The 19,969-nt window shown below is 35.9% G+C and overlaps 1 long non-coding RNA gene across 1 annotated transcript; it reads left to right on the top strand.

The window, feature by feature from the left end:
- The first annotated feature begins 3,270 nt into the window (after positions 1 to 3,270).
- On the top strand, positions 3,271 to 18,362 carry LOC120246336. The gene is made up of 4 exons (XR_005532016.1): positions 3,271 to 3,523; positions 5,116 to 5,277; positions 17,607 to 17,775; positions 18,304 to 18,362. It is a non-coding gene; the product is annotated as an uncharacterized LOC120246336 (long non-coding RNA).
- Positions 18,363 to 19,969: the final 1,607 nt, after the last annotated feature.

The following is a 19,969-nucleotide window of genomic DNA, read 5'->3' as shown; positions in this document are numbered from 1 at the left end:
TTGTAGTGTTACTAATTAATATGATATACATACGACTGCCATGTTTGATTTCAAGCTACATTCTGACATCATTGAATGCGGAGTTGGGAAGAGATGCATACGATCCATTCTCCTGATTTATTTTGAACCCAGTGTAGCCATAATTTAGTACCCACCAGACGATGGCTTCCCAGGGTCATTCTGAGAACCTATTTGTGATTATAAAACGAGCAGAACTGGGGTAGAATAGCTTTGCAGAATGACTCAAAAATGCACATGGATATATTAACCTATGCTCCTATTGTCTTTATCTCTTTTGATTTTAGAGTGTCTACTCTCATATGTTGTCTCTCTTTAACCCTCTGCTACATTGAGCACCTAATCTCTGCTATTACAAAGAGAAAAACAACTTCTACTATGGAAAGCTGGCAATAACTTTGAGCTACTTCAGCAACATCATTTACCATTTTGTCACATAGTGTTAAAAAGTTGAGTTGAGGGGTGCCAGGGTGGCTCAATCAGTTGAGTGTTTGACTCCGGTTCAGGTCATGATCTCACAGTTCGTGAATTCGAGCCCCACGTAGCACTCTGTGCTGACAATTTGGAGCCTGGATGGGGTTTTGGATTTTGTGTCTCCCTCTCTCTCTGCCCTTCTCCTGCTCATGCTCTGTCTCTGTCAAAAATAAATAAACAATAAAAAATTGGTAAATATTTCTACGTCATCAAAGATTGAAATTAATAAAATTAGTAAACATTTCTAATTCTTCAAGGAAATTTTTAAATGAAACTTGCAGTTTTTCATTGAGACTATGCTGAGATGAAAAATTCAGTGACTCTAAGCCTTCACTGACATTATCCACTGTCAATGCAAATGTCAAAACAATTTAAAGGGCAAATAAATAATACCTTAGTGTTATTATTAACATAATTTTTAACATTGCAGGCCCCATGAAAGGATCTCTGGGTGCCCTAGGGTTCCAAGGACAACACTTTGAGAACTGCCCTGCTAGTCTAAAGTCGCAAATGTCTCTTGGTTTTGGTTATTGCGATAGGCTCCCCACATCCATTCTGGCTACTTTGTAATCCATTCACCCAAAATAAGGCAATTCTAATCATGTCACTCCCTCCTCATGAAACCCTTTTATGACTTCCCATTACTCTTATGATGAAATTAAAGCCCTTATCACGGCTGACAAAGCCCTCTATGATTTGGTCCTTGCCTACTTCTACAGCTTCGTCCCTCTCTGTTTTCTTCAACCTATTTTCAACAGCCACACTAGCTCCTTTCAGTTCCTCAAACACAGTAGATCCTTGGCCCCCAGAGCCTTTGCACATGCTCTTCTTTGTGCTTGCAATGCTTTCTCTATCCTCCATTTACCTGATTACCTTGACCCATCCTGCAGATGTCCACTTAAATCTTCCTTGAAGATGCTTTTCCTGCCTGTCTCCCAATAGATTAGATCTTCCTGTTGTAAGTTCTCACACTCTTGTAATTATATAATTAGTGCTGTGCTTATTTTTGAGATTTGCCTCCTCCATGAGACTGTTACTGTTCTCATGGAAGAGACTGTGTCTGTCACACTTCCCACTGTATCCGTAATACTCAGCGAAAGGGCTTTGAATGCTGTCCTATTTTAATGAAGGGTAATCACTTAGCATAAAAAAATAAAAAATTGGATGGTTAGCTACATGTAAATATCAGTCTATCTGCTCTATGACCATGTACAACACTGACCGTACAGGCCTCAATTCAAGGAGCGGCAAAGTATCTTAATCTAGCAAAGTACCTTATAAAACTTTTATTACTAAAAAAAAAAAAAAAAAAAAGAGCAAAAAAAAACTGGAGGTGAAGAGATCTCTTATTTCCTACAGGAATCAAATTGGAGCCAGCCAGACCAGTATGGCTGTACTCAAAACTGAAACTCAACTCCAANAAAAGAGCCAACTGGAGGTGAAGAGATCTCTTATTTCCTACAGGAATCAAATTGGAGCCAGCCAGACCAGTATGGCTGTACTCAAAACTGAAACTCAACTCCAATAATGAAGATTTTGTTACAGAGATAAATTTTCCACATCTGAATTCCTCTTTCCTTTAATTTGATGTCTCTCCAAGGAAGTTCCTAAATCCTTCATATAAATATACTTTAGACAATTAGCAGTCATTTTATTATCTCATCCATTCCTCCATTGCAGTAAAAATATTGAATATGTACTAGCTCTGAGTCAAGTCTGTAACTTCTTGACTTTCTGGAAAACTTATTATTCCCCCAAGTTTAACACCGCAGTAAATCTTACCTCTAGAAAATACTGTGGTTCTCCTCTTAGTAAAGAAAAATGTGTTAGAAATTAAGTAACTCCAGGAGGCTCAAAGCTCTTTAGAATATGCCCAGGATGACATATGCATGTCTTATGTCAAGTGGACAACCAGCAGGGGACTACACACAGTAGCCTAAGAAGATACCATTAGATGTTACAATTTTTAATATTTTCTTCTCAGTTCAAAAAAAGCCACCAAAATGATTTGACTTCCTGAAATACTCCTATATTCTCTGCTAATTTTACTCAAGATGAAATTGATGTATTTTACATAAATTGATGACTTGCTATGAACAATTCATAGTAAGTCATAAAACTCAGGATTGCTTGGTGATAAAATAAATTTTGGTTAAACAGCTAAATATTTTATTTATAATGCCTCAACTACATTTGGAATCATGTGAGACATTGTTTCCTTTTCTATTTCCTGCAGTATTCCTCCCAAAGCTAGAGTTTGTTTTAAAAAGACAAAGATTAAACACTGCAGTGAATCATTTCTCCATTTATGTGCAAACACCTTTTTCTTTTTGCTTGTCTTTGTGAATTTTTGAAATCTAATATTTATTACATTGTGTTTAAAAAAGAGACAGGTTAACGTGAAGTTTGAAAAAGAAAAGATGGTAACTGTAACAGATCTAATTACAATGACCTACCGTAATTGGGTCAGCAAGAGGCTAGGGATGAATGTATTTGTAATGGAAATAAGAACTTTTCTGGAACATTTTCTTCTTCTTCTTCTTCTTCTTCTTCTTCTACTTCTTCTTCTTCTTCTTCTTTTTGATGTCCATTTATTTATTTTAAGAGAGAGAGGGAGAGTGAGCATGAGCAGGGGAAGGGCAGACAGAGAGAATGAGAGAGAGAATCCTAAGCAGGCTCTGTGATGTCAGCATGAGCTCAGTAGGGCTCAATCCCACCTGATCATGACCTGAGCCAAAATCAAGAGTTGGACAATTAACATACTGAGCCACCCAGGCACCCCTAGGAACTTTTTTCTTTTTTTGCAACATTTAAGTAGCTGATATTGTGCCATTGCCTTGGAACCCACTTGATTTTTTTTTTCCCTTTGGTTAGGTCTGAGAAAGAAATCCCAGATGGAAAAGTTGAAAAGTTCAAAGTAGGAGATTAGTATCTAGAGAAGCCCTAGTGGTTGTTTGGAAACCTAGACATCAAAAGCCTACTGAAGGGGGCTGATTGCTGAAAGGAAGGAAGCACTGGAAATCCCAACTTCGTAAGTATGGAAGCATCAGAGAAAAATTCTACTCTCTGCAGCAGTTTGGATGACATTGTTATTGAATGGCTTGGAATTTACCTATATCCTTTTAGATTAGCTGTTTCTAATTTCTTTTATTTTAAATTTGTACTACTTGATTTTAGGCTAATCATTCAACTGATGAGTCACATAGTACTCTATAGTTCTATTATATCTTATTCAAGGACATTTTTACTCACCAAAAGTTATGACTAAATGACTCATCTATGGTGTGTTTTGGACAACCTTCTTGATCTCATAAAAGCTGATTGTGCAGTTTGTGCAATATCCTGCCTCTTGCTTTTTGCTTTCCTACTTGCTTCCTTTAGGCATGCCTTTCCCATGTCGAGTACCTTCTCCAGGGCTTGAGCAAGAGGAAGGTAGGACTCCAAACTTAGGTCAGTCATGTTATTAGAGGTGTGCTTGGAGAAGGGTGTGGAAAATAAGAAATTGCCAGCAAAAGTGACATTTGTAAATTATCTGTGAATATAACTGATTCGTTAAAAAATTGTCACTTTCTTTAGAACAACACTGTCTGTTAGAATGTCTTGTGATGATTGAAATGTTCTGGACCTGTGCTGTTCAATGCAGTTGCCAATAGTGCAAATGAGTAACTGAATTTTTAATTGTATTTCAATTGTAGTCATTTTAAATTTAAATGGACACATGTAGTCAATAGCTATTGTAATGGTCAATGCAGCTCTTGCATATGTCTTTCTAGTTATCTAGGTTGAGCGCTTCAATATCGTTTCAAAACTCCAAAACTACTAATTGATAAACCATGATTAGTTGACTTGGATCAAACTAGTCTATCACTGACTTCTTGAACTATAAAGAAATGGCTGATAAACAGATTAAAAATGTAAAAAAATTTATAGACCAAAAGTAGCATAGGAGCAAAAACTTATTACAGGAACTAATTCAGAGCCATTAAAACTATTTATAAATTAATACAGATAGTGAATTTGGTGGATGATGAATCACTTTTATTATTCATTGATGTGAAGTAGGTCTAAATGGACCCTTTTACTTGGAAACACTCTGGAGATGGTTAATTCTATGTGTCAGTATTTGGGGGTTTGTTTATTTGTTTTATGCGTCAACTGGACTGGACTAAGGGATACCCACATGGCTGGTAGAACTGTTTCTGGGTGAGTCCCTCAGGGTGTTTCTGAAAAAGGTTACCATTTGAATTAGATTAAGTAAAGTGATCTGCCCTCACCAATGCAGGTAGACATTTTCCAATCAGTAGAGGGCCTGAATGGAACAAAAAGATGAAGGACAGGCAAATTCTTACTCTTTTTTTTTTTTTTTTTTAAAGTATTTTTATTTATTTCTAGGAGAGAGAGAGAGACAGCGTGAACAGGAGAGTGTCAGAGAGAGAGGGAGTCACAGACTCTGAAACAGGCTCCAGGCTCTGAGCTGGCAGTCAGCACAGAGCCTGACGCGGGGCCCGAACCCACGAACCGCGAGATCATGACCTAAGCGAAAGTCGGACGCTCAACCGACTAAGCCACCCAGGCACCCCTCTCTGTTTTTAAGCTGGGATATCCATCTTCTCCTGCCCTCAGATATCAGAGCTCCTGGTTTTTGGACCTTGCAACTTTGGAACTTACACCATCAGCTCCTCTCCTTCTCAGGCCTTCAGACCCGAACTGAATTATACCACCAGATTTCCTGCCTCTTCAAGTTGCAGACTGCAGATCATGGGACTTCTTGGCCTCTATAAACATGTGAATCAATTCCTATAATATGTCTTCTCTTATATATATATATATATTTATAATATATATAATATTTTATATTTATATATTTATATATACGATTTATTATAGATATACGTATATATATGTGTGTGGGTATATATATGTGTGTGTGTGTGTATATATATATATATATATCCTATTGGTTTTGTTTTTCTGGAAAAACCTGCCTAATATAATGCTATAATATTTATATATTTAAGCATTTATTCAAACTGTATGCCAGACACTGGGCTAATGCTAGAGTTTTGTTTTGTTTTTAACTTGATCTGAAGAAGCCCATTTTTGCCCTGAAGGTGAAATGTGTATCTTCCACTCAGTAGAATTTAATATTAATATAAACATTAATATATTTGCCACCTTAAAGATATGCAAGGACATTAAACAATTTAACATCCCCAAAATCTTACTTTTATTTTTAAAGATGTCACTAGCAGTTTATTTAATGCATTTCATACTTTTCACATAAATAATACTGAACTTTCCTTAGATCAGCACAAATAATGATGTTTTTAATATTGTATTTAATTGTACTTCATAGAGATTATTATTTATATGTTTCTTTAGTATAGTGTATCAGCATATGATATAGCATAGGTATGTGTTTTATATTAATATTTAACGTTTTTGCTACATTTTAGGTAATAATAAGTTAAAAACTTTCCCAGTATTTAAACTATGATTTAGTTTGGTGTATAGTTGATAGCACTAATGTATTAATATATGTATAAATAATAATTAATAGTATATTTCCAATAATAAGTACTGTAAGTTTAACTATACTTACATAACCATAAGCATATGCACTAATATAAAGATAAGTACTAATAGTTTCTTTTTTAAATTTCTTGCATTAGGTATTATTTTAATGCCTGATATGTAATATCATTAATAAAAATGATGAACTGATTTGCACATAATGAAAGGGACTTGATATGTTAGCCTTTCCAAGAATATTGATCATGGGCTATGGAGCCAAGCTGCATAGACTGTTCAATTCCCAGCTCTCCATACACTAGAAATAACTTTGAGTAAGTCATTAAACTCATCTGTGCTTCAGTTTCCTCACTGGGAAAGTAGAAAATAATATTTGTCTCTTCATAGGGTCATTGTGAGAGTTACATAAATAGATTCAAGAAAATTACTTTCTGTAGTTTCTGACACATAGGAAGTGCTCAATAAAATATTATTATTATTATCATCATTATCATAATCATCAGGAATATTGCAAGGTAAACTAAATATATTTAGGATCTTCTGTCATCTACTTAAAGGAGATATTTGAGTGAGGAACTTGCCAATGTTCACCTATTATTATAGTATCCATGTTCACAGAAAACTAAATCAGAGTTTACATACTGAAGATGTTTACTCCAGGTATCTAAATTTGTAGATCAAACCTTAAATATCTTTATTTCCTTAAAGAATGTTAATTTGTCTTTTTCCTCCCAGTATAAGATTAGAAAATCCATACCTTTTTGTAATTTGTGTGCTTTGTATTGAAGAATATATTTTGGACATAGAGTTATTGCAAAAGATGTTCTTCATGTTGAAAACAAATTTATTTTTCTTTGAAGGACATGTGTACTGAATTTAAAAATATGGCTTTTACTCCCTATGCCTATAAATCCTAAGAATGGATACATTAAAAATGGAAAAAACTTCTAAGAAAACATTTCTGTCATGAATACTGCCCTAGAAAAGATGTAATATTTGTGAAAGGCTCTGATCCAAAAGTATGATCAGAAATTTTCAAGTAGAGCATTGAATTAAATCTCTAAATGCCACCATGCACTAAGTAAACAGATTTAGCTGGCAGTGCAAATCAAATTGGAAAAACTGACTATCTCAAGAATGTTGCCAATTTCTCATGCCTCAAAGATTTATATCTTTGAATTTATGCTGAAGTTAGTAGTATAGTATATGAAATATTCCATGAGTTTCTTTTAAGGCTTACCTTCAAAGATATGCACCTGTAATTTCACTCACCCAGTTGATTCCTCAACTGTTTGCTTTTAGGAGATTTGAAGGGAATAACTGGCTTCAAACTGGAGAGCTAAATAGGAAAATGTGGGCAGTAAGCAAGTGTGCTTTGGAACCCCAATTTTTCTCTTTGTATTACCTTTGAGACCATCAGCTACTATAATAAGTTTACAGATGTATGATAGCTCACATACAATAGACATTTATTTCCTACTCATGTTAAGTTCAAAATGAGAGTTCTTTTTTGACAGATGGTCTCTTTTGAGCAGAAATTCAGAGACCCAGGCTCCTTCTAGTTTTGGCTCCATTGCTTTCAACATGTTTCCAATATGGCCATGAAGGTCTACAACAAATGAAAAGGGGAAGGAATAAATAGCTTGAGGAAAGGTTTCCGGGGCCAGGCCTGGGAAAGAGACATACACCACTTCCACTCTTATTCTACCGGCTGGATCTCAGTCATGTGGAAAGGAAGCTGGGAAATATAGCCCAAGATATGCCAGGAATGACAAGCAACAGTGCCACACCCTTCTTGATAATCTACAGCCTGCAGGCTGTATAGTTTCCTCTCCTCAGTCACTAGTACTTTCACATTGTCTCCATCACCTCTTCAATTGCTGGAGGAAAGTTGTCTCAATTTTTTAAAAAAAAATTTAAATGTTTTACTTATTTCTGAGAGAGAGAGAGAGAGAGAGAGCAAGCGAGTGAGTGTGAGCAAGGGAGGGTCACAGAGAGAGGGAAATACAGAATCTGAAGCAGGCTCCAGGCTCTGAGCTGGCTGTCAGCACAGAGCCCGACATCGGGCTCGAACCCACAAACCATGAGAGCACAACCTGAGCCAAAGTCCGATGCTTAACCGACTGAGCCACCCACGCACCCCAGTTGTCTCATTAATTAATTCACAGTTATATGTCAGCCCCGGGTGTGCATTTTAAAAGCAGAAGCCTGGAGAATGATTATTCACTCTGTAGAAGACAAATGGAGGAGTTTTGTTGTTTTTTTGTTTTGTTTTGTTTTGTTGTTTCTTGTTGTTTTGTGGGTGGTTTGGTAAAACAGGATCAAAAATTAAGCAAGAGCTTCTTAGTCCACAGATAAGACAAATTCTTAAAAGGAGTCCATTTTCTGGGAAATGGAGGGGGGAGACAAATTGAAGAATAGATGTTTTAAATAGCATCTATCCAATTCTGGATTTTTTCCCTCATCTCTTTAGTTATTCACAATGTAAACTAGTGGCAGGTTGGTGTCTCTACTGGTATTAGGTAAAAGATGTGTGTGTCTTTATTCCTATACTGAGTTAGCATGCATAAAAGATCTAATAGAAATCGCAGATGCAACATGTTCCAAAACTGAAATGTTGACTTTCCTCCACAAACTTGTTCCACCCACATCCTTTCCCTTCTCTGCTAATGTAACTCTATCCTAACACTTGCACAGAACTAAAACTTTAGAGTCATTTTAGACTTTTCTTCTTCTCTCACACCTCTTATTCAAGCTCCCAGGATGTACTGTTGACTCTATATTCAAAATGCTCAGAATATGAACACTTTTCCTCATCTTCACTGCTCAATATTCAAGCCTCCATCTTCTGTTACCTAGACTAGGGGAAAAGACCCCTATTTGGGGTGCCTGGGTAGCTCAGTCAGTTAAGGATCTGACTTGATTTCACCTCAGGTCATAATCTCATGATTTGTGGGTTCAAGCCGTGCACTGAGCTCTGCACTGATAGCATGGAGCCTGCTTGGGACTCTCTCTCTCCCTCTCTATCTGTGCCCCTCCTCCACTTGCACGCTCTCTCTGTCTCTGTCTCTCTCTCTCAAAATAAATAAATAAACTTAAGGAAAAAAAAGAAAAAGAGCCTAACTAATTTCCCTGCTTCTGCTTTTACCTGCCACCACCACCACAGTCACCTCCATACCCCTCTACTCATACACACACAGAATCTGCTCTCAACCCATGGGCTTGGGGGAAGGGGCACAATTACGATGCTATTGCAGTAATCCAGATTAGAGATAATAAATACTGCTGCTACTCTCTCTTTCACTCAGTCTGCTTCAGCCATATGACATCATTGCTGGTTTTGAACAAGCTAGATACTCTCTTACATTTCTCTTCTAAACAAGACTTATCCCGAGCATCCTCTTAAATATTCCAATGTGTTACCTATCCTCCCACCTAGAATTTCCAAGTCTTCTTAAACCAATTTCCCTTTTTCTTTTTTTTTTAAAATTGACGCATAATGAACATATAACATTATATCAGTCTCAGGTGTACAATGTAATGATTTGATATTTGCATATATTGTGATATGAAATAAAATATATAAATATAAATACTATAATAAAATATAAAAATTATGGGGTGCCTGGGTGGCTCAGTTGGTTGAGAGTCCATGGTTGTGAGATCAGGCCTGTGTCAAACTCTGCACTGAGCATGGAGCTTACTTAAAATTCTCTCTCCCTTTCCCTCTCCCCTACCCTGCTTGTACATGTGGATTCTCTTTCTCTCTCTCTCTCTTTCAAAACACACACACACACACACACACACACACAAAGGGGGTGCCTGGGTGGCTCAGTTGGTGAAGCATCCGACTCTTGATTTCAGCTAAGGTCATGATCCCAGAGTCTTGGGATGGAGCCCTGTGGGATCTGCACTGACCATGGAGCTTACTTAAGATTCTCTCTCTCTCTCTCTCTCTCTCTCACTTTCCCCCTCTCCCCTGCTCACTCTCTGTCTAAAATAAAATTTAAAAAATTTAAATCTATTTTCTTCACAACTGTCAAATATGCAATATAGTATTAATTCTAGTCACCATGATGTGTGTTACATCCCCATGACTTATTTATATGAATTGGTAATTTTTGTCTTTGACAACCACCTTCCTCCATTTCACCCACCACTCACCCCTTCCCTGCCTCTGCAACCACAAATCTGACTCATTTTTGTTTTCAAGATTTCGCATACAAGTGAGATCATATGGTATTTGTCTTTCTGTGAGTTAATTCACTCTGCAAAATGCTTTCAAGTCCCATCCATTTTGTTGCAAAGGGTGAGATTTCATTTTTTACACCTAAACAATATTCCACTGTATTTACATACTCCATTTTTAAAATTTATCTATTTATGAACACTTAAATTTTTCCCATGTCTTGGCTATTAAATATTCTGCAATGAACATGCTGGTCCATACATCTTTTCAAATTAGTGTTTCCATTTTCTTGAGATAAATACTCAGAAATGGAATTGCTGGATCCCATGGAAATCTATTTTTAAGTTTTTGAGAAAATTCCATACTGTTTTCCATAGTGACTACTAATTTACATTCCCACTAACAGTGCACAAGGGTTCTCTTTTCTCCACATGCTCACCAGTATTTGTTATTTCTTGACTTTTTGATAGTAAGCATTCTAACAGTTATGAAGTAATATCTCATTGTGATTTTAGTTTGCATTTCCATGATGATTAGTGATGTCGAGCATCTTTTCATGTACCTGTTGGTCACCTATATGTCTACTTTGGGAAAATGTCTATTCAAATGCTCTGCCCATTTTTCAATTGGATTGTTTTTGTTTTGCTATTGAGCTGTGGAGGGCTTTTAAAAATATTTTTAACATGTTAACCCCTTATCAGATATATGACTTGCAAATATTTTCTCCCACTCAGTACATTGCCTTTTCATTTTGTTGATGGTTTCCTTTGCTGTGTAGAAGGTTTCGTAGTGATGTAATCCTGCTTGTTTATTTCTGCTTTTGTTTCCTTTGCTCTTGGTGTCAAGTTGAAGAAATCAGTGCTAATAATGTCAAAAAGCTTACCTGTTTTTTCTTTTTATGTAATATTTAATGTTTTCTAACATATTTTATAAATTGCATTTTTTTTTCTATTCATTGTTTGCCTCTCTTCCAGAATGTAAGCTCTACAAAAACAAAGATTTCTCCTGTCATGTTTTCCCATTGCTGTCTTTCCAGTGCCTAGAAGAATATCTGGCACATAATAGATACTCTATAAATATTTACTGTACATTGATTGAATTTTTCTAGATAGTAGCATATAATTTAAAATTGGTGATCCTGTAAGTTTTAAGCTTTTCTTGGTCACTATTACGTGATAGAGAAGTTTAATTAAAATTCTTAGGAAAAACATTTCTTACAGTATATTTGATGGAGAATTAATCTCACAAAATATTCTTGCAGATAAGTCTATAAATATGGCATACCATGCCTACTTCTTAGAGATTTGCAAAGTGTGTTAGTATATTATAGTCTCTGAGATAGTTTGCTGTACAAAAACCTTTTTGATTCTAATCCAGCATTTCCTAAATTTATTTAATGTACCTCTTTTTTGCATAGAGCACCTATTAGCACCCTCTGGGGTTTTTGTTCTGATGCTTACACTGGGGAAACATTGTTCGAGATCAGAGATTTAAAAATAATAATATCCAAATGTGTTTTAACCCAGAAATACAGTTTGTCTCAACATATGAAAATCAATCATTGTAATATAGTATGTTAAGTAGATAAAAGATAAAAACTACATGATCATCTCAAAAAATTTTCATAATAAAAGCATTTAACCAATGAGGAGTAGAAGGGAATTTCCTCAACCTAATAAAGGATGTCTGCAAAAAGAAAGAAAAGGAAAAAAAACAGCTTACATCATCAATGGTGAAAAACTGAAAGTTTTCCCTGCTATGGTCAGAAACAGAAAATACTGTTCATTCTCACTATTTTTACAGAACATTAAACTGGAGATACTAGCCCAGGCAGTTAGACAAGAAAAAAGAAATAGAAGTATCTAGATTGGAAAGGAAGAAGTGAAACCATTTCTATTTATAGGCTATATGATTTTTATGTTAAATACACCTAAACTATTAGAGCTAATAAAATGAATTCAGCACTGCTGGATATAAGACCAATGTGCAAAAATCAATCATCTTACTATACTCTAAAAATGAGCAATCCAGAAAACAATTTTATTGATAATAGCAACAAAAAAGAATAAAATACTAAGGAATAAATCTAACAAGAGAAGTGCAATGTAAGTATACTGAAAACTACAAAACATCATTAAAATAAATCAATGAAGGTTTACATTAGTGGAAAGATATATTTGTGGATGGAAAGCATCAATGTTTTATGGTGGCATTACTCCCCAGATTGATCTACAGACTTAACACAATCCCTATCAAAAATCTGTTGACATTTTTTTTCCAGAAACTAACAAGCTGATCCTAAAATCTTATGGAGATTCAAGGCGCCCCCAAATAGAAAAGCAATCTTGAAAAAGAACAAAGCTAGAAAACATACTTCCCTATTTCAATAGTACAAGGCTATAATCAAGGTGGTATGGAAATAGCCTAAGAATAGACACAAAGATAAAGGAAACTGAGAATTTTCACAACAAATTAATGATAGAGCTAGGATTCAAACCCAAATCAGATGTGAAAATCTGTTTTTATTACTACCACATAAGTTTTTTGGTTGTTGCTGTTCTCTGTATTCTCCACAATCCATAGTCCAGGACTATGTACCTAATAAACACTCAATAGTAACCAGTGAGTAAATAAATATGCTTCTGATGATAATAGCCATCCTTCATCCTATGAAGAAATGAGTGGCATATAAAGAAGGATAATTATATTTTTAAGTACAACCCACCAGTAATTTTGCAGCTACAGAAAGAAATTAACAGCTGTAATTGTGTATGTTCTGAGTAAAAAGCACAGATGGAGTGTCTACATTCTAATATTTTTTACCTTTCAGAATGGATTGGTTAAGAATATGAGTTAAGGGGCACCTGTGTGGCTAAGTCAGTTAAGAGTCCGACTTCAGTTCAGGTCATGATCTCATAGTTTGTGAGTTGAAGCCCCACATTGGACTCTGTTCTGACAGCTCAGAGCCTGAAGCCTGCTTCGGATGCTGTGTCTCCCTCTCTCTCTACTCCTTCCCTACTCACGCTCTGTCTCCCTCTCTCTCTCTCTCTCAAAAATAAATAAACATTTTAAAAAAGAATGTGAGTTAAATATAAGTAAAATGAGAATATGAGTAAAAATGATCAGTCTGAAATATGAGACACTACCAAACTTAAGACCAAAACTAAAATTAGAGTAATTAGGACACATTCACCTCAGAGTTCCACTTTTCCTGCCAACTTATCATTTTCAGTGAGATTAAGATAAGTCTCTATGGGATGGAAACTTTTACATAGATGCTAATACACATGACTTTTCCTGGGAAAAGTCCCTGTAACTTTTAAGATCCTTGGAGATTTTTAGTCTTGGAATAGGTTCACAAAACAAATCAATCCTAAAGAATATAATATCATCAGTGACTAATGGGCACCATCTCAAACCTGCCCCCTTCAACATAGAGAATATAGTGCTGCCACAGTCAAGGTCAGAGGCAATAGTGTTGGAGCACTACATGTCTTTCTAACAAATTTAGACTTGACAGTTATTTTGTCTTTCTCCTGTCCTGGTGGATCAGTTCACAGGAAAGTGGCACATTTTCTGGAAGCTGAGGGAATACATGCCAACCTATCTGCCTGCATTCTGGGATGGACGCCCTACACATTAGGTCATACGGTACACTTGTGACAGCTGTTTGATAACACAGGGGAAGGATGTCCAGAGGAGATTGTGGGTGAATGCTAGGCCACACCACTCAACCTTCTATTAACTCTCCTTTTATGGATTGAGAGCTAACCACAAGCGGTTGCATGCTTTGATAAAAGTGGATTATAGAAATGGAAATAAATGCCATATCTGCCACACATTGTAGACTCATTTCTTTGAACAGTTGAATGTAAACAGTTGTCTTTTATGGGGAAGTAATGTCTAGCAGGTATTTTTAAAGGATTTATATTTTATCTTATAATATTATATAAATTAAGCCATCTTAGGTAAAGCAAGTAACATCTGAATATTGGTATTTCAATGTCACTAACCCATAAAATCATCTAGAATAACTTGCTTCATTTTTAGAACTAAAATTTTCCTGCCTGTGAAAACAACAACAATAAAAGTCATCCTTCTATTCCTGTGTTAACAGGAAAGCTATTGCACAGATAATGTAAAATATACTTTGTTATGAAGTTAGCCCTGAATGAGTGATGTGGGCCTGGGCTGGAGGAGTACAGGACCTTATAGGGTGCCTTCTTGAGAGCTAAAATTAAAAGGCTAATTTATCTTCCTACCCTTGTTTATCTTTTGCTCTGATTTTAGTATTTAGCTCTCTTAACTTGCTATATATATAATAATTATATACTTTTAAATATTATATATGTAATAATTTTGTAAGATATCTGCCCATAACCCTTTTGGAGAAAAGTGAGGGTATAAATAATCCAATTTTACTGAAATTGTATAATCAGTTGGATTTTCTTGAGCACACACTGGGTAGTCATGGGGATGATGAAACAAAGGAACAGTACGAAATCCTAATGCATTGCTTAGGAACACCAACTTGTTACCTACTTAAAATACATAAATCATATACAGATAAACAAGCCTCACCTTAATGTTTGGGAGAAATTTTGAAATAAAAAAGTGCTTGAAGTAAAATTAAATACTTATTAATACACTTTTATTCTACATTTGAGGTGCCAGACACTAGTCTGGTTGTTTCACATGTATGATGTGTGTTCTATCATAACCACAATCCTCATTTGAAAAACTGAGGATCCAAGTGGCTAAGTGCCTTGCCTAAACTCACACTGGTAAAAAGTGGCAGGCAGGATTTGGAAGCCAGGCAATCTGGCCATAGGGTCTATTGTACCATTATGTGGCATTAGTTCTCCAGACAGCAGAAGACAAGTGTGAGTAGCTCTGTGATTACCAACCCTGGAGACTCAGTAGCATTGTCTTGGGAAGGGAATATGGGAGGTTAAAAACATATTCTGATGTCTGGAACCCGCTTGAACATCATCATGTACATTTTCTAAAAGACCCATAGGTGATTCTCTTCTTGTACTCCAGGTTAAAGAACTACTGAAATAGATGAAACATCAACTTCACTTTATAAACTAAAGAGCAACAACGATTTTTTATATAATGTATTTAGTTTTGATAGAGAAAACGAGCTGAAGGAGGGCAGAGATAGAGAGATAGAGAATCCCAAGCAGGCTCCATGCTGTTAGCACAGAGCCCAATGCAGGACCCAATTCCACAAACCCTGAGATCACGACCTCAGCCAAAATCAGAAGTTGGATGCTTAACTGACTGAGCCACCCAAGTGTCTTACAGTGAAGATTTTGAAGAGATTCTGAGCAGTCTCTTCAAAAACTTTGGAATAAATGAATGATTAAAATGAGCACAGTGTCATAGTGATAAAACAGTCATGGGAATAATCATGACCCAAAGAAACCAAGTCATATACAAACCCTAAGCTTGTTACTCTTCTTTCAACAAAAGGCAACATTTGCAGCTGTGGGGAGTTATCTACATTCAAGAGAATACAGAAATATAAGTCCAGAGTGAATGACAGAGCAATACCTTTTACACTTTCCATTAACAGAGATGGGAAGAAGTACCATGGTAAAAATGCCATCCACTCAGTTAAAAGTATAGCCGCAGCATACTCCATTTTCACTGTATAAAAAAGAATGTCCTTTGTAACCTATGCTTTATGGTCAAAACAATGCAAAATACCTTTAACAACTTTAATTTGTGATAGAAGATCACAGACATTGAAAGTTAATTTACTGTGTACTCAAAAACAAGACTTTATTTAGAGAAGAGATAACAAGAGAAAAGGAGCAAGAAAAAAGATTAAATGAAAGAAGCTTAATTAAGCATTACCAAATAATGAATTAAAACTAACATGTATTTTTCTTGAGAGCCATTGATTTCACATGGAATCACATGATGCAGTGCTTTTGAATGTCAACCCTCCCAACCTTTTCAATTCTTTTAGTTCCTGGAGTTTCCCAGATGGACAAAGGAATTAGCAAATTATAAAAACCACATATGTGAATTGCTCACTGGTCACCTCATTGTGCATTTCAATCACTGCAACACTGCTAGGTACGGTCGCGTTAGGTGCCAAGTTCCTGAGAGAAAGGTTGTCCTTTTCACAATAATGGCTCAGATGCCTCAGATCCTCTGTGGCATGATGTGGATCTAATGAAATAAATTACCATTACACATCCTCAAAGCCTGCTTATGCTTATTCTTGTACTAACATCAAACTGATATGCTAATGGAGTGACTTCATAAAGTAGTAGTTATAGTTCCTACTTATATTTCACTACCAGGTTCTTAACTTCAGGAAATAAACTGCTGCTTGTCCAGAAATTCACTCTTTCACCTAATTTTTATCTTGACTGCCATATGGTAAATAGCGCTTAGCCCCTACGTGGCTTATTTGTTTTCTATCTCTTTGGGCTTTGTAATTTTATGGAGCCTTTTTTACAATTTGAAACTATAAAATAGCTCCTCAAGAATTTGGACAACTAACTCTACATAAATTTGAATAAGCAAAAGGGACATCATTCTGTATAATCTTCTAAAGACATTCATTTGTGAGATGTTACACTAAGTTGCTTGATGTTAAGGAAAAATCTACCAAACATTATGGGAAGTGATAACAAAAAAAGGAGTGATAATAATCTGGAATTACAATAATTTGGACAGGTTATAGGTTGACATCTTCCCCAATATGACACAAGTAGTTCAGAAAAGCAGGCTAAACAAATTAATACTCTGCATAAAATTACAGAGCAAGTTTCTTTAAAATAAATATTTTCTGGCATTTTAAAAGCAGCTGCTGATCTATACGGTATGCTGCTTTGAGAGAACTGAAAGGCGTGTCTGAGAAAAGGCATGCATGGAAGTCACCAGGGCTCAACTTTCTCCCTTAAACTATACTCTGTAGCGTCTGAGTTTGCCAGGCAGACCTGAGGGTGTCCATGGGGCTGGCAGGTATACATGGGATCAGCTTTGCAAAAGGCTCTAAAGTCTCGGTTTTGAGGCACAGTTACAGAACATGGCCATTTTCACCTCATTTCCAGTTGGGTTTTCTTTTTTTTTTTTTTTAAGATTTTTAAAAAATGCTTATTTATTTTTGAGAGAGAGAGAGTTAGCACACAGGCGAGGGAGAGGCAGAGAGAGAGGGAGACACAGAATCCAAAGCAGGCTCCCTGCCCGGAGCTGACAGCAGAGAGCCCAATGCAGGACTGGAATTCACAAACCAAGAGATCATGACCTGAGCCCAAGTCGGATGCTTAACCAACTGAGCCACCCAGGTGCCCCTCCCAGTTGGGTTTTCTTATCCAGCTTTACCAGCTATTAATACACTGACTCTGATCTTTTCTTTCTTTTTTTCCAGTACTCATGTCCACTTTCTACCACTTGGAACTCAGAGAAGATTCACTGACTCCTAATTTTCAATGGTCACCTTAGGCAAACTTTTTGCCTCCTTACATTTTCAGATGTAAAATGAGGAGATTGCTTAATACTAGAGTCCCTTCCAGCTACTGGATTTACAACTTTCCTAGGTAACACATTTTTTAAAAGCCAGATTCAACCAGTTATAACCGAAAGTGGCCAAATGTGCATTGCTTTAAAAACAAACACTAAAATTATATCCAGGTCTTCTACAGAAGTTGTCCAAATTTGTGAGAATTTAAAATAGAAATTAAAAATACAAAATAAACTTCTTGTTTATACTATTTCTCTCTTCTCTTTTAAGATAGATAGTAGATGGGGGTTCCTGGGTAGCTCAACTGGTTAAGCATCGCTTAAGTGTCTGACTCTTGATTTCAGCTCAGGTCATGATCTCACAGTCATGAGATTGAGCCCCACATAAGGCTCTACACTGACAAGCACAGAGCCCGCTTGGGATTCTCTCTCTCTCTCCTTTTCTCTGTGCCCCTCCTCCACTCATGCTCACATGTGTTCTCTCTCTCAAAATAAATCAATAAACTTAAAAAGAAAAAAAATTACTTAAAAAAGATAGACCAAATATTTTCTTTTCCACTAAAGGAATTTTATTAACATCAGTATTATTTTATTATCCCATTTAGGTACAGATTCATCTGGAAAATTCAAAAGGAAAAAAAAGGGCTGTATGAAAAAAATATGTGGATCCAGTATGTATTCATGAAATAAAAATCCACAGCCTATCATGTCCAAAGCTGGATTGCTGTGAATCAAAAACTCAAATATAATCGCACACACACCCCCAAATAACCTAGTTAATAATGGGCAGAATACATGAACACAAATTTCTCCAAAGAAGATTTCTGGATGGCCAACAGACACGTAAAAGATGCTCAATATTACTCATTATCAGGGAAATGAAATGTAAACCAAAACCACAATGCAATATCACCTCACACCTGTCAGAATGGCTAAAATCAACAACATAAGAAGTAACAAGAGTCAGTAAGGATATAGAAAAAAAGGAGCCCTCATGCACTGTCGAGGAGAATGAAAACTGATGCAACCATGCTGCAAAACAGTGTGGAGGTTCCTCAAAAAGTTAAAAATAGAACTTCCCTATGTTACAGTAATTTTACTCCTGGGATACAAAAATACTAATTCAAAGGGATACATGCAACTCCTGTTTATAGCAGCATTATCAATAATAGCTAAATTATGGGAGCAGCCCAAGTATCTATCAACTAAAGAATGGATAAAAAAGATGTGGCATATATATATATATATATATATATACACATAGCGAAATATTACTCAGCCATAAAAAAGAATGAAATCTTACATTTGCAACCACATGGAGCTAGATCGTATTATGCTAAAAGAAATAAGTCAGAGAAAGACAAGTACCATATGACTTCACCCATGTGTGAAATTTAAGAAACAAAATGAACAAAAGAAAAAAAGAGAGGAAAACAAACCAAGAAATAGACTCTTAACTATAGAGAACAGATACCTGAGGAATGGGTGAAATGGATGGTAAGGATTAAATGCTACACTAACTTATCATGATGAGCACTGAGTAATATGTGGATGTGTTGAATCACTACATTGTATACCTGAAACTAATATAAGAAATGTATGTAACTATACTGGAATTAAAACTCAAAACTTAATAAACAGCAACAATTGCAAACTATTCCAACAAGCTATTTTTTCCTAAAAAGGAAAAGGATATAAAAGAAAAAGAAGTTCATCTTTTGAACATCGAGATGTGTTAAATATTATAGCAGAGACATTTATACATCCATGTAACTGATATCCTTTCAACAGTTTTGTGATGTAGACTTTTTATACTCCCATTTTATAGAGAAGGCAAGTCTGAGAGACTAACTACATGCTCAAGAATAAACTGTTAGTAAAGATGTAGAGTTTGAATCCCTACCTGATGACCTCAGAACCCAAATCTTTTCCAAACCATTCCTGCCGGGTGCTGCTGGTGGATAGTGTGTGAAGCAGTGCCCTGCACAGAATGGTGATCAGGAGATTTCACACTATGGCAGGATAAAGTCCCTTTACACTCTCATCTTCTGTACTCTTTTTAAAAGAGCATCTATTTAGTCACAAGCCTCACATCATCAAGAAGAAAGTATCCTATCATTCTTAGAGGACTGTTGCTTCCTTAAATGTTAGATGGAATGAAGTCACACATCAGGCCCATGGTGACTGCTCTTTGTTTAACGTTTGATAAAGCATTTGTCTTAAGGTCAAGTGGAGTTATTACAGAACCCTACTGAAACATAAAAGGCAAAT

The sequence above is a fragment of the Hyaena hyaena genome, unplaced genomic scaffold, assembly GCF_003009895.1.
Source record: "Hyaena hyaena isolate Hyena2069 unplaced genomic scaffold, ASM300989v1 scaffold_466, whole genome shotgun sequence".
NCBI classification, from domain to species: Eukaryota; Metazoa; Chordata; class Mammalia; order Carnivora; family Hyaenidae; genus Hyaena; species Hyaena hyaena.
The sequence above is the reverse complement of the archived record's forward strand: the minus strand, read 5'-3'. Positions and strand labels throughout refer to the sequence as shown.